Below are 15,050 nucleotides of genomic sequence, written 5' to 3' on the forward strand. Positions count from 1 at the left end.
CACAAATTTTAGCCAATATCCCTTTCTTGCTCTGGAGCAGAAAAGTGCAGCAGTGTGGTAGACCGATGAGGAAAGGACAGGTTGCTTTCTGCCTTGTGCCTGAAGCATGTCTACTGAAGGAAAAAAGCGAGCCTTTCTTTCAGTCTGGGGTATCTGTGGTGTCCTCTGTTCCTGCACTGTGAAACTTCAGGTCAAACGTGAGCTAACGGAGAGTCTTTCATCAGCAGTGCCTTACCGAAGATGCTGGCTATTGTGACGGAGTGCACGTACCTACAAAAGATACTTAAAATAATTCCTTAACTTGCAGTTATTACCTCATTCACAACAGGGTATGACGTTCTGCTGAATGCAAAGAGTAGATTTTGAATTCAAGATCACTTCAAAGTACAAATTAAAATTATTCTACTTTATTATACAGCAAGTCTTCTGCGAAGGCTTACTTAAATCATTCCCACTTGGAACAAGATTACAGTTATGCTTTGTTGCTTCAAGCACATACTATTTACTCAACTATTAAGTAACTGAATATGCAGCATTTATTTTGCCTGGTTTCTGCAAGCCTACCGAGGGGAAAAAATGCAAATGCCAATGTTTCTCAAAGTTAAAAGTACATGAAACACGTCCTTGTTATCAGGCCTTTGGTTTTCCCCTTTGATCAGCCGTCAGAAACTATCTACACTTGTAGTCTGTGACTGTACAGCTTCACAGCACACTCCCTGCCACTGACAGGTGGTAATAGAAAGGGTGAGAGACCAAGCCCCGCGGCAGGCGTCCCTTCCTCTGATAACGTCCAAAGTACCGGGTGATAACCGTTAGTAAACACTCGGGCAGCCGGTTAATCCATACATCAGCAAAGAGGGGCAGATAATTTTGAACTCTAATGGCATGGACAAAAGCACCAGGGCTGGCATTCAGGGATTTATATGGGCTGCAATGGTGACTTCTGGCTCCTGAATTTCATCGGCGCGCACAACTTTGATTTATCTCTTTGCCTGGCTGCAGAGTAGATTCCTGGCACTAGAAAACCATCAACACTAAAATGGACCTCTACAAAATGGGACCGTGGCTCTTATGTGATACATGCACTTGAACTCTGGATGAATCCCAGTTTAAACCGAGAGGAGGAGTGACCAAATATTTCAACTTTTAATGGGTCTTTGGATTTATAAGGTTACTCCAGTCTACTAATTTGTTTTAAAGCAAGGGTTCTTGAAGCTTGTTTGAGAAAATGCAGTGAGGAGGCGAAGTAATTTCGATGATGTTTAAGTCTCTGCAACATTTCCATATTGTCAGCTATCCTAACTGCAGGAGGAAAAGCAAAGTTTAGCCTTTTTTTGAAGCTTCTTTTTTCAAGTCATCCTTCTGCGCTTTCATGTGACCCTGAGACCCCCACTCCGCATATACTCCAAGACCCCACCGATTTCAGTTGTTTTTGATAGGGCTGTTCATGTACCTGGAGAGCTACCAGGGGGGCTTTTAAATCTGCATCCCAAAACCCCAGGGTGGCAGCGGGGAGATGGCGAGCTCCTGAGGGTTTGCAGTGTTCTGCCAGAGATGCTGATGAGGAATCTCTTCTTTACTAGTGTCTGCCCTTATTCCGAAAGTGAGAAATGGGAGCATTTCTGCTCCTATAAGCAGACACATGAATAATAAGGCAAATGGCTTTTGAAGCTCTGCCAAGATGCCTGCATACGCGTACAGGGAGAAACTTCATAGAGCGCCGGTCTCTGGCTCCTGAGATACTTGAGTGAGAGCAAAGGAGACAAGTGCAGCATTACCCCTGCAATCAGGGCCAAGAGCTGCCAAAACTTCTTAGCAGCAACGTGTGAGGTTGGAAGTGTTAATGCAAATGCAGGTTAGAGGGATTAACTGCACAGAAAGTTTTCTTGTAAAAAACTGTAAGGCTGGTGAAGCTCTAGTTTTATCTTTCCTCCCTTTTCACTCCTTCTCCATCTCAGGAGTACACATCTGGCAATATGATTCACGTCCAGGCATCCGGCTATGATTCACCAGCCACCACCGTACCCCGCGGGCGATCACCCTGCCCGTGAGCAAGGGGCGGCGGGGGCAGAGGAGGTCTGTGCGCCGTCAGCTGCTCTGTGCGGCAGTGGGGTCCACAAACCCCTCCTTATTTCAATATACGCATTGATAAAATGGGTCCCACGTAAAGCTGAACACGCAGATGTGCGACCGAGGTTACTTGGGGCGTGGGGGCAGAAAATAGGGCCATGATTGAACAGGCAGGTCCCTTCCTACCACAAAATCCCTGGCTCTGTCCCTCTGTGATGTAAAACAAAGCTGTTTCAGGAAAAACAAGACCAACTGTCATGGACCTTCCTGTCCTTCTTGCCATTGCATCAGCAGACAGCACATGTATCAAAGTAAAATAATTTTTTTCAAGGCAGAATTAAGTCCTGGGTATTTTCACACCTTGGAAAATTCTGTGATGTGCCTGAAATGGCAGATGGGCTGGTTGCTCCTCAGGAGCCTTTGGGTGCTTTGCCCTACGTACATCGCTACCAATGGCACACGAGCGTACGGCATTAAACTTACACTGATAGCAGCTAACCATATCTTTGCTATTTATTAAATTATAATCTCTTTTTCTGGCTGCCTTGCTCTCCCCTTTTCCATCCCAGTGTCTCAGTTGATAACCTATCAAATTCCCCATCGTCGGCCAGAGAGAAGTTTACAAACAAACCTCAGTGGAGTGTCCTGCTCTCAAAAACCCCCAAACCCACAGCCAGAATGTAACTGCAGAACCAATGCAGCTGAGAAAGCTCCTGCTGATTCAAGGGATTACTGCAGGGCTGAGAGAAGGCAGACTTTGCCCCGTGCCTTTACTGACAAACCGCTGAAATCCTACTGACAGCCACCAATATCAGACCTTGATGTGTGAAGCCTAGCCTTTCTTCTGTCCCCCGGACCTGATACAGCTTCGATGGTGGAACAGGTTCCACCTAAAAGGAGCAATTAATTTAGAAAAAACTCAAGAAAGAAGCAAATTAGGTATTATTTTAGTCAAGCAATTACTAGTGAAATCCTGGTGAAACCTCATTAAATCACTGAAAAAAAATCCCATTGACTTAAAATTGCGTCAATATTTCATCCTATCGCGTGGTGCTCTCAAGCTAGCAGAACATTTACTTCTTCCCTTATTTACCGAAGATGAAACCGGGTGGAAATTAAGACCATCAGCCTCCTTTGTATAATGCCCAAGCACCGCTCCAGACCCACGGCTCTACAAATAAAAAACAACCCCAAATCAAACCAAATGGAACAAGCAGAAACCTTGGCTTGAACATCTAGGTCGAAAGTGCTTTGTTTTGCAATTCCAGCGTGTTTAGCTTTACACTGCCCCAAACACTCCAAGCTAATTCTGCTCCACACGCAGGATTTTCCTACTAAAACTTTAATTTTCTCCTGATACTGATCTCCCACTTCTGTCCTTCCACTGACATTTGCCTCCCAACGAGCGCTGCCCTTTACTCACGCCGCTGCCGGATGGAGCAGAATCAGGCCCCCGCCTTTCTGCTTAACGTTTCTCGCATTTTATTAATGGCAAAGGCTTCTGTTATTACTCATACCAAATTACCTTGCTTAGAAGCACAGGATTTGTCTTTCGCATTGCAATTGTTTCAAGGCTTTTAATATAAAAGGAAAATAAATTCTACAGAAAGAAAAAAAAAAGCTCCAAACCTTGGAAACGTCCTTTTATTTCACAGTTAGCCCTACCAACCAAGACCGAGAAAACCAGAGAAGCTTATTTTCTTCTCTGAAAGATCTAGTAGTAAAAAGTATTTTTACAAAATATTTTAATGCTTCTAGTGTGTTATTTTTCTAAGTCAAAATAGCTAAGCTAAATCTTTCACCATAGCCCTTTAATTCGAAAGCCAGGGGAAATTTTTTTCATTAAACCTCTGGACGGCTTTGTTTAAAATATGAAATCAAGTAGCTCCATTTCCTGTCTTCTAAGGAACAGTAAATCAAAAAGAGTACGTTCTCCAAAAATACAGTAATGGTTCTATTAAAGAGCTTGACAGTTTTGAGCCTCACCTTGCATATTGCAACATACGTGTGAGCAAAAATAACAGAGTAAATAGGAGAGGAAATGACCTGCCAATTTTAACCGATAAAAGATGCATCCCTCTCATGAAAGGGATGGGGGCTCGACCCCCGGGGACGGCAGACCCTGGGGCGCGACCAAGATGGTCTCGGAGGGAGAGGAGGGGCTGCCCATCACCAAGCCCCTGCCTTTTCTGGCCCCTTCAGAAGCAGGAGTGGACTTTGAAGGGAGTCCCGATCCGCTCGGCAGCGGACATACCAGTAACCGCAGCATGAGCATGACAAAGCTGCCCAGAAAAGCCTTGGCCGGGAGCGAGAACCCCATGGGCGTGTGAGGAACCAGCACATGGAAATTCCTTGCCCAAAGTAGTGAGTCAAATTGTAACATACCCCGTTTAAATATTAATGGTTGAACTTTCCTACAGGGTTTGCCAATTTGCTTCCATGCCATAACTTTGTTACTCCAGGGGGAATGCCACAAAGCAGCAGCTCTCAGTACTCGAACGGGGACCTGTGCGAATTCCTCATTTACGCGTGGAGGAAGCAGCATCTCCCCGACCTGCCCCGTATCTGACTTCTGAACACGTGCCCGTGCTCGGCAAGCACGCGCTGCTGATCCTCTCTCCCACGCACAGCCCACAGCCTGCCTTCCCGCTCTCCCATGGCACGTGCACGTCAACTTACAGACTTTGCAACAACTCACCACCGTGCGTGGCTGTTAAATCAAGGTGTGAGCATTAATTATTGCCTTTGGAAACGTCGGCAGGAGCTACAGCCTTTGCGAGTAACTCTATTTCCCCGTCATCTTCCCTCCCACGGAGTTTCTTTTTTTCCAGAATCGCTCACAGTTCTGCTATAAACAGGACATTACTCACCAGCTCTGTATCCTGTGAATGCATTTAATTAATGGAGACTTCAGTCGGGGTGCCCAGTCCCACAGGCAACGAACACTTTCAAATCCCTTTGAACTTTTGGCTAAGCGAGGCTGAGAGGTTCCTGTGTCCCTCCTCAGCGCACTACAGACTTGTAAACAAAAATATTGTTTATTCCTCTGTCATTATTTCTAAATGAGTTTTAAGCAAACATGCAGCTGCCGGGAGGAGCAAGCCCGGTGGCAGGGTGGCCCTGGGAGCCCCCATGCCCAGCGGCTTTGCAGGGCCGAAGGCGGATGGGCGGGCAGGAGGTTGCCCAGCCATCGTGCACGTTCGCTGCGGCAGCGGCCACGCGCTCCCGCTGCCCAGCTCGGGACACTGGCCAAGGCAATGGATGGCAACATTCAGGATCATAGCAGTACTGTGGTGCAAGCTGGGCAGGTCCTTAGGAACCATCTTACCCTCCTCCTCCTCCCCACCGCCCCGACAAATGCTGTCTCCTCTGGTCCTGCACAAGGGGTTAACCACGGGCTCAGGAGAAGCATTTCAGATTATTAGGAACATAGCCAGCGATCACAGCCATCGTGAAGGCTTTCAAATGTGAGCGAGGCTGCAATTTTCAGAGCTGAAGCAGTGAGATATTTTTATAAATACATAAATCTTTTCAAGGGAAAACAAATATAGAGGAAAGAATGTAAACATTATTGTAAAATGCATTATAAAATGTCTGTTGTTTGTTAATTTTGCTCCTTATTATCCAGTCTATCTGTACCACCGATGTTGAAACATTTGCCTTTTTTTTTTTTTTAAAACTCCCTTATTCATTTAAAAATAGTTTCCTGCACGTTATATGAATAAGCAAAACCTAAGGTCCTAAATCCAGGAGAACTTTGAAGTATGAAACCCATGGTCTATGGGAACTATGTTTTCATTAATCAAAGTAGATGTTTCTAAAGCCATCAGATTTATCATGACTGGATTTCATATGTGAAACCCAATATACACACAGACATACACTGCTTGTCCTTTTGGATTAGTTCTGACCTTTTACTCTCCTTTCTGAAGGATCTGCCTTTCCTCAGAGCAAGGCTGCCCTGTTTTACCACTGCAGCAGCCAAAGGAGCCTTGACAAAGTACGTTTTCAACTCTCCGCTTTCTGTGTCTGAGTATGAGGCTGGGTTAAGGTCAAAACAGAAATGATTAAGTATATTTGTTAAACTCTGCCTTTGCCTTGAATGCTCTCTGTGACTCTCATATGCCATCCAAACTGCAGTTTCACACCAGCCTGCTGGTAATACACCTGGCCACCAAATGAGGGACCCGAGTGTCACCGCAGCACCGACATCGAGCCCCGGGCTTGCAAAAGCCGCAGGAAGCCCCCCAGAGCCCCCGAGCATCGCCGAGGGCTCCTGCAGCCCTGGCCGAGCTCCTGGCTTCCCCAGAGGCACGGAGGTTAGCAAAAGGACACGGGAGAGAGACGCGATGGTTTAAAAATTGGAGGCAGGATATGACATCCATCCAAAGCAGGACTTAAAAGATAAAACGCAAAAAATCTGCGTTTGGTGTCATCGGGGAAATTTATGCCGCGGTTTTGCAGGACCAGAAGCACAGGACTTTGTCATCTTGCTTACAAGAACAAGATGCTGGGGGCGAGCACGGGCTCTGCTGCGGGCAGGGGCGGCTGCCACCATGGGCTGCAGGCACCGACGGGGAAGGCGCAGCTCAACGACAACCTAAGGAATACAGCGCATTGAAAAATAATACGAATGTGTTCGTACTCTTTTTGCAATACTGGATGCAATTTATTTAGCGGTCTAAAAGCAAAAAGAGACAGAAACTACAGTATAACTGGATGCCATTATGATTTTAAAAACAAAATACCCCCTCAAAATAAAACTAATTTCCAAGAAAAAATGTTTTTTTCCCTTGAATAGCAAGGTTCTTGCATATTTTAACTCTTTACAGCTTTGCAGAATCAGAATGCCTGGAAAAAATCAGGAATGCTATGATCAGCCCCAAGCCCCCTTAGAGATTAACATTTCTTTACATTTAATCCTGACATAAAGTAGAGTACCCTGAAGAACAGAGCGTTCTGCACAACACGGGGCAGTCGGGGCGGGCGCGTGTTACCAGGTACGATTCTGCACAGCAGAAACTTCACCTGATGTTCTTTTAACCTCTAGGTCTGGAAATTTCATTAAAAAAGGATTCGCAAAAGATCTTCAGCACTTTTTAGTTTTTGCAAGGTTGGCAATGTTTTCTTGTGGTATTCACATACTTATAATTCTCAGTCCTGGTTAAAATTAGAAAATCCAGTAACTTTTTTTTCTCCTAGTAAAGTTTCTCACTCTCTGAAGATCTACGACTTAGTTAAGCTTACCATAAGATGATTATTGAGATTCTCAGCAATGCCTAGGAAATTCAAACACACAATGCATTCCATTAAATCTCAGTGGAGGCTTTGTTAGACGAGTCTTTATTTTGTTTCACTTCTCATCTGAATCAAAGCTGCGACTTTATGATGCTGAAGTCTTTGGATTGGCTTCACTGGGAAAAGCTGTGTAAGATGCAGGAAGGATACATCTGGTATTGCTGTGACACTAAATAACGATGCTTATTTACTTATTTGTTTATATGCCAAGTTGTTTCTGAACAATTTGGAAGAGGTTTGCAGGCATACCCTGTCTTAGTGAGCTCGTTTTGCGAGGTAAAAATATGCCAATTCCACTGGAGGGACTTGAATAATATACTACTTCCCTTAAGAAAACAGCAAGATTTATCTTGCTTGTTATCAATCTCGTGGCATGTGCAAATGCACATATATATATATATATATATGTACAAAGGACACAGATTATAAAAGGCTCGTATTTACCCACAAGTAAGGAAAGATCTGACAACTCATCAGGGTTTTCTGGATAACTGAGATCTTACGTTACACTTCGAGACACAAGTGTGGATTTGTCATATTGCTTGAGAATTAGTGGTAACTGTCTGAGCCAAGGAATTTAATTCTGATTGTTTCATTTGAATTAAAAAAATCTTAGTGTTGAAAAAACATTGGAACTGTGCTATATACTAATATATCACTCAAATTGTAATAGGAGACTCTTTCTTGTGTAATAGAAACAGAGAGCGTAATGCTTGGAAAGGCCAAGTTCATCGTGGGTACAGCTCCTCCACAGCTGAACTGCAGGGGATACTGTATCTTAAACCCGCTGCAACGGAGGGGCGAAGGCTTCTCCATGGCAGACCCGCCGGGATGGAGTTGCACAGCTGGGATGGATGTGGCCCAGCACGCTGCCCTCAACCCTGCCCGAGCAGCCTTAGCATCCTCCCGCTCAGCAGAGCGAGGCTACCAGAGACACAGGCTGGACTTTGGGTGATTTTTTCTCTATATGTAATATGCACACGGAGAAATGCTCACAAACAAGGGGAGATAAAGCAGCAGTTTCTTACCGGCTAGGAGAAAGTTTGCACAGGAGAATCTGTAGGAAAGCGGCCGAGCAGTCATCGAAGCTCCGGAAATGTGAAATTTGGTTTATATCACTAGCAACCAGTTAAGAATGAAACTGAAATATTTTTTGCATTATAAGAGCAAATATTTCTCTGGTCTCATACCACCTTTTCCAGATGAAACTTTTCACAACCCAGCCAACATATAAACAGAAACCAAAATATTTTCCTAAGGTGCATCACTAATCCCACTCAGGGCCTCTAAGTTGTAATTTATTTGTCTTACCTCACTGTGAGATAATGTACGCGTCGGTTCCAAGCTACTGTCTAATAAGTACTTGTACACAGGATAAATAAATCTCACTTGCAAATACGAGGCACTCGCTGGGTGTTTGGGAGGAGCTCGGAGGGTGATTTCTGTTTTCCTGCCGGTCGCTGCCCAGCGCGCACGTGGCAGTGCCCCGGCTCCTGCCCTCGCCTGCCCGCCTCGTGCCCCTGCCCGCTGCTGCCAGCCCAAAGCTGCAAAGCCGCCTGCGGCATTCGGAAGCAGAAGGCATCTGCAGTTTGCAGCCGCTTTGTAGAAATTAGCATATTTGAGTCACTTATAGTAGGGGTTTCCATGTCAGTAAAGCAACTCCTTGCCAGGCACCTATGCTTTAACTGGCCTTTCCTTAGGGAATAACAGAGGAGCGATGACCACCTTCTGACACTTTCTGTAGCAAACCTCACTGTGTTAACATTCAATTTATTAGAGTTGTATCTAATATTACGTGCACAGCCTGCTCTAATCACGACTTCCTTACAAGTATTTTAACATATTGCATGAACAGCATGAGATGGATTCAGGTATGAAACCAGAGTGATGGAAATGTTTGTGTTCGGGGCAGCCGAGCAGCTGCTGTAAGGACAGAGCACCATTAACATCAGGAACTGTTTGGAAACTTACTCTTGCTACTTATTTATTGAGCGACCGAGATCAGGGAATGGAGGAGAGATTGCAAAACACACCTAGAGGGCCAAATCCTTAGCCGAGGCAAAATGAATTATCAGCGCTGATACGAAGAGTTTTATTGCTTACACCAGGGAAGAGCTGGAACATCAGGGTTTAAGTAACTCACCCAAGGTCACCAGGCAAGTCTGTGCCAGGGCTGCCCAGAAAGAAATTGTCTGTCTGAGGATGCCCCAGTGCAATGCCACATCTTCCTAGGAGGCAGGAAAACCCAGGACTGGATGGGACCTCTGGAGCCACCGAGTCCTGCCCTGGCCCCACAGCAGGTCCCAGATGCCTTTCCATCAGCTCTGGGCGTTTTGGAAATTGCTCACTCCAAGTCTTTAGATCCCTCCAAGAACACTAGGAAAATGTGTTTCTTTAAGGACTACAAAGAAATGTGAAATTTTATGTTTAGAAAACAATAAAAAATTAAAAAACCTTAAACTTGTTTCCTTGTAAGCCTTCCAAGTCCGGGAAGATAAATTCTTTTGGCCCGATTCTGAATTCAGTAAAAGCACAAGCCAAGCTGCACGAGCTAGTTATCTAAGCTCCAGCAAGGACTGGACCTACAAAGCACTGAAATCTCTGGTCCCAAGCCAGCTTAAGCATATACTTAATTTTAAGCATGCAAACAGCCACAGTGACTTCAATGGGAACATATAGATGCTGAAAGTTAAGTGTGTGCTTAAGTGTGCTGCTGGAGCGGGGCCAGAACACTTGGTGACTCGCAGTACCAAGGTCTGATCTCCTACCAAACCCTGTCCAAGCGAGGGATTTCACTCCAGCCAGGCAGGCTTTGGAAAGGCCAGGCAGGACCCAGCTGGTCAGGAGCCAGCAGACCCGTCCTCGCTGTCTGAAGTTTTCCTCTGCATACATTGAGGAGGTTTTGCCCTTGTCACTTATATTATCCATCAGACATCTGGTGGCTGGATAAGGCAGAGCGACGTTGCAAGGTGAGATGATGGAGTGAAAAAATTATTGCAACCGGCATGTCCTAGCCTAAGGCTTTCGGTCATTTAACTCATCTCACTCTCATCCTTGGAAAAGACTGTACTCAAAGGGCAGAAGATTTACCCTTCTACGTGCCTCATGTTTGCACTTGACAATTTGCAGTAACAACTCCAAATGCAAACAGGAGTTAGGCAAAGCTGGCTCACCGTTTACAGCTAAAAGCAAAGCTTCCAGGAATAAGCAAGTACTACTTAAAAAAAAAAAAGTCATACAAGGACTTCTGCTGACTTGAATAACACCACCGTTTTTTTTACTTGACAGCGGCACTCTGACCTCCTGTTACAGAACTCACAAAAGGTGACTAGAAAGGTGCGCCTGCAGGGCATTATTCTTATGGGGACAAATTAAAATGAAAATTTTTCTTACTAATGTCCTTATCTTGGAATTTCCTTGCCTCCTCCCATCAGATAACTGCCTATGAGAAAGCCTGCTACACATAGGTTTTTCAATAAACGGTGGATGAACACTTGTGCAGGGGTGAAGGTCCGCTGCCAGATGCTCAGTGAAACTCCTTGCCTTCAGACGAGCAAGGCTGATGTGCACCAGCGGGGATGCTGACCAAAGGGACCATGCCAGATCCCCCATCCCCTGCAGGCTCCTGCCCTGCCAGCTGCTGCCCGCGGGGAACTGCCTCGCTGCTCCAGCCGTACACTTCCATCTGCACCGCTGAGATAAAGGGATCTCCCACAAAAGCAGAAAAGGACAGAAAGTGGGTGCATCAACCCAAACAAATGCAAAAAAAATCAAGGGTAAGAGGAAAGTCTGAGAATTCATGTTGTGCTGTTAATTTATGAAACGCAGCATGCTCTAACTTGGAAGCACAAGAACTGGATTTTTATTGTCAATCTTCCTTTTTCTTCCTTCAATAAAACCCATCTTGGAGCACTGATAGCAACGACATGCTTTGCTGTGATTTATGAAGCAATGCAACCCGTAATGTAATTTGGGATTAACCATGCCACCAGAAGCCACCAGAAGCCACCAAAAGCCCAAAGGGACCAGGTACACAGAGAGGGATGAAGGAGAAACTTCAGTGTCTGGAAGTCCAAATCATGATGCCCCAAATCCTTGCTTGACCCCACCGGCCCTGTCCCCATCTGGCAGATTTCCCTGGATCCAGGAAGAACCGCCCCAGTTTTCCCAGCACCCTGGCCCCTTCCCAGCACATCTGGGATGATCAAAGCGGGTGTTTCTCCCTGCCTGCTTCCCCAGGAGGGCCTGATGCAGCCACTCAGCTCTGCACACGCTTTATAGCCCCCTCTAAATACGCTTTATAGCACCAACTGGCTTAAGCACCACAGCAAACGTGGGGCCATTCGCACCCAGAGATGGAGCTGCCCCGTTAGGCACAGCCGTGCCGGCCAGGGGAGGAAGGCTCATCTCTTCCCGGGGACCCTGGCATCTAAGACCTGGTACCGTGACCTTCTGGGTTGCAATACCTAAACCCTCCTGTGAAACTAGCTTTAGTCCATGCGAATAGTTTGCTGATTATAACCATGCTGCTTGATAAGGCAAGACAGATTCCGAGAGCTGCAGACTACCATTCTTGTGGACAATAAACATTCCACGGAAATCATAGCTTGTACATATTTAAAAGGATAAACCTGCTCCTAATAACTACGAATCAAATGAGAAGGTTCCAATTTTTATGCCAGGAAGGTAACAAAAATCTTCAGTGTGTTATAAACAGTATCTATCATTATAAACTAAGTTCAGCATGTAAAAATCCAAAGATGGAGTTTATTGTCTTTAATGGCTGAGAAATGACAAGTGTGTTTGGTTGAAAAGGAATTTAGCAAGAAGTAGTTCTGTACAAGAACCAAAATCTGTCTTTAAAAAAGAAAATCACTGCTGACAGTTTTACAGTAGAATTAAGCCGCTGTGAACTCTAAGAAGTGGGGCTAATCACAAGTTGCTGGGGAACTGAATACAGAAAAGCAATCTGATTATTAGGGAGAATCCTGTAACTCAGGTAGAAGCTGATCCTACACCTTTCCCAGTCTACAATTATGAGTCGAACCACTGATGTTTTGCAGAGGGCGTTGCTTTCTGACAGCCTGCTGAGCTCCCTTTCGTCAGCAGAGCGATGACCTGCGAGCCCATCGGAGCCACCACTCTTCCAACCTCGTGTCCTGACGGTCTTCCCATCAGCACAAAGCCATCTATGAGTACGTTTGGCACAAAGCGTCGGGAGGAAAAACTTGCTTTAAAACCACAGAGAAGCAAAGTCAAGGAGGTGAGCAAGCAGGTGTCAGGTACTGGCTAATGAAGATACGAGAGGGATGCATCAGGGCTGATGATGTGGCTGTGTAAATACATGGAGAAGTATTCCCTAGAGCAGGCAAGCTCAAGGGTGGAAGCTATCCAAGGGGAATCTCTCAAAAACCCTGGACAGCAGCAAAAAACGTGACAAAAACCTTGCCAAATGTTTTAGCGCTCTGCTGAAAGGTCAAGGTGGAAGGAGCCTCTGCGCTGGAAGCTTTGGAACAAAGACAGACTTTCCCGGAACAGAGCGCGTAACTGTTCAAACATCAACCCATCATCTCAGTTGTGAACTGAAGAAATAACAATGATTTTACAGAGAAAGAAGAAAAAGGAAAGGGGGAGAAAGGAAGTAAAATCTTTTGCCAGGTTCCAGGTACGCTGACCTCCCTGTCTGCAGATTAATTTAAATTAAGGAAAGAAACAAAAAAGTGAGATATGAGATGAAGTAAAGAAAACATTTCAAGTCCAGTAAGTGACCAGATTGGAAACGTATCCTGGGAGAAGTAACTTTTCCTAAGCACACAAGTATTACCTTTGATACATTAAAAGGTCAACAGAGGCACGAGTAGTTTCATATATGGAGAATAAATTCAAAAGGTATGTTAGGGCATGTTCAAAGCACCGAGGGAAACGGTGGTGCTGCTCTGGTGTCTATCAAGCCATGTTTATTGATGTTCTTGCTAGCTGAGGCAAGGTTTGGGAACATGGATCATAACACCATTTTTATACCCTATAAAAGTACACTGCAAAGTGATGAGAAATGCGGATTGTTGAGTTGTGCCAGGCAAGTCCATTATAAAGAAGGAGCGCACTTTTTCGTGAGGCTTTTTACAATGCAAAGAGTAATTCTTTTCTTGCTGTGAAAAAAATTGGGAACCCTCCAAAGCATATGTTTCACAAATCTCCAAAAAGTGGAAAACAAGATTCCAAGAGAAGTGTAGGAGGTGCAGTGTGAGAACAGAAGTTGGGGACGAGCTGCCAGCATGTCCTGCGCTGGGGACAGACGGGGCAGGGACCAGCCCAGGACCTCCGTTAGCACGCTTGCGGTCTGCGCAGCGGCTCCCTTCCCGAGCTGTTTGCTTCATAACTGATCTTAGGGCAGGATTTGGGACTGCACTGGAAGCTGGTTATCCTCCCTGCAATTACAGCAGATTTTGTTTAACTGCATGCAAAACAGGAGGGGGAAACAGAGATGTTTAAGACCACCTGCATTTTCTGCTTAATCGAGCAGAGAACTGCCTTCTCACTCCAAGGGGGAGAATTAGCATCTTAGCACCTTGTTTCTCCAAGACATTTGACCTTTGTAGCTCTACAAACGAAGACACTGGCTAATTTTCATCTAGTTGGACACCGTTTGGAAACTACTGAGGAAGCAGGATATGTTGGAAGCGTTTTGGTGAAATATTTAAACTGGAGAGCTGCCACTGAGCTGAAGGCACCTTTTCCCCAGAGCCCCTGAAGCTCTGCCAGGGCGTAAGGGAAAGAAGGCCCGGAGATGATAAAGACCTTCAAGTGCATAATTCAGTCTTTTTCATGTCAACTTTGAAAGTCAGTCCCAAATCCATGCCCGTATCTAAACATGTTACTTTGTCAGGTGGGACAAGGGAAAGCATCACCTAAAGAGGCTGCATCATTATAAGCTTCAGGTTGATGCAAACAAGGCTGCAAGGATTTTCTTACTGAGGTTGTTTCCAATACGCTCTCTATGCCATTGAAACCAGAGCGAATGGAAATAGTAAAATAACTTCCCAGCTTTATGTCCGAGCCTTGTTGATACCACTCTGACCAGCCCAGTAAAGCCATTTGTCCATCTTACGCCTTAGTTTCTCCACCTGTGTAACAGGCATGAGACAATACAGCTACTTGACTTCAGTTTTCCAAAAATAAATACCTGGGAATGCTCTGAGGTCTCAGTAGCCAGTCAGTGCATATCGCTGCTCACAAAAGACCCCCTGTAGCTAACAATATGACTTTGAAACACCTTGAAAATCCAAACCAGGTGAGTGCTGTGCCCATCTACATCAAAAAGCTGCCGTTTTTCAAACCACCCTGTTGTTAGGTTGGAAAGCCTGTGAGGCCTTAGCATCAAAAGTTTGTAGGCAGGTTTAGAGAACCCATCCTAATACTCACAGCAGTGAAGAAAAACAGCCTAAGCTGAACTGAAAATCTCACTGTTCCTAAAGAATGAACTTCACCTCCGTGCTGAGAGCAGGCACAAGGCCAGTATACCATTTAAGACCCGTTTCCAGGGCTTAGTGAGACTTAAGTGGCACACAGACCTTGGGGTAGCCTTCAGCACGGGACAGGATTTTACCCATAATAAACTAGCAAGAGCCTGTAGTGCAAATTTCGGCAGGACCTTTGACAGGATGACAGCTACAGAAACACAA

General features: G+C 45.3%; 1 protein-coding gene across 15 annotated transcripts in view; it reads right to left on the bottom strand.

The window, feature by feature from the left end:
- BCAS3 (BCAS3 microtubule associated cell migration factor) overlaps positions 1-15,050 on the bottom strand; it is a 373,805-nt gene that overhangs the window by 24,670 nt on the left and 334,085 nt on the right. The gene's annotated exons all lie outside the window — the stretch shown is intronic.

This window comes from Nipponia nippon, unplaced genomic scaffold (genome assembly GCF_047370975.1).
Source record: "Nipponia nippon isolate SJK-2023a ecotype South Korea unplaced genomic scaffold, ASM4737097v1 scaffold_15, whole genome shotgun sequence".
In the NCBI taxonomy this organism is placed as follows: domain Eukaryota; kingdom Metazoa; phylum Chordata; class Aves; order Pelecaniformes; family Threskiornithidae; genus Nipponia; species Nipponia nippon.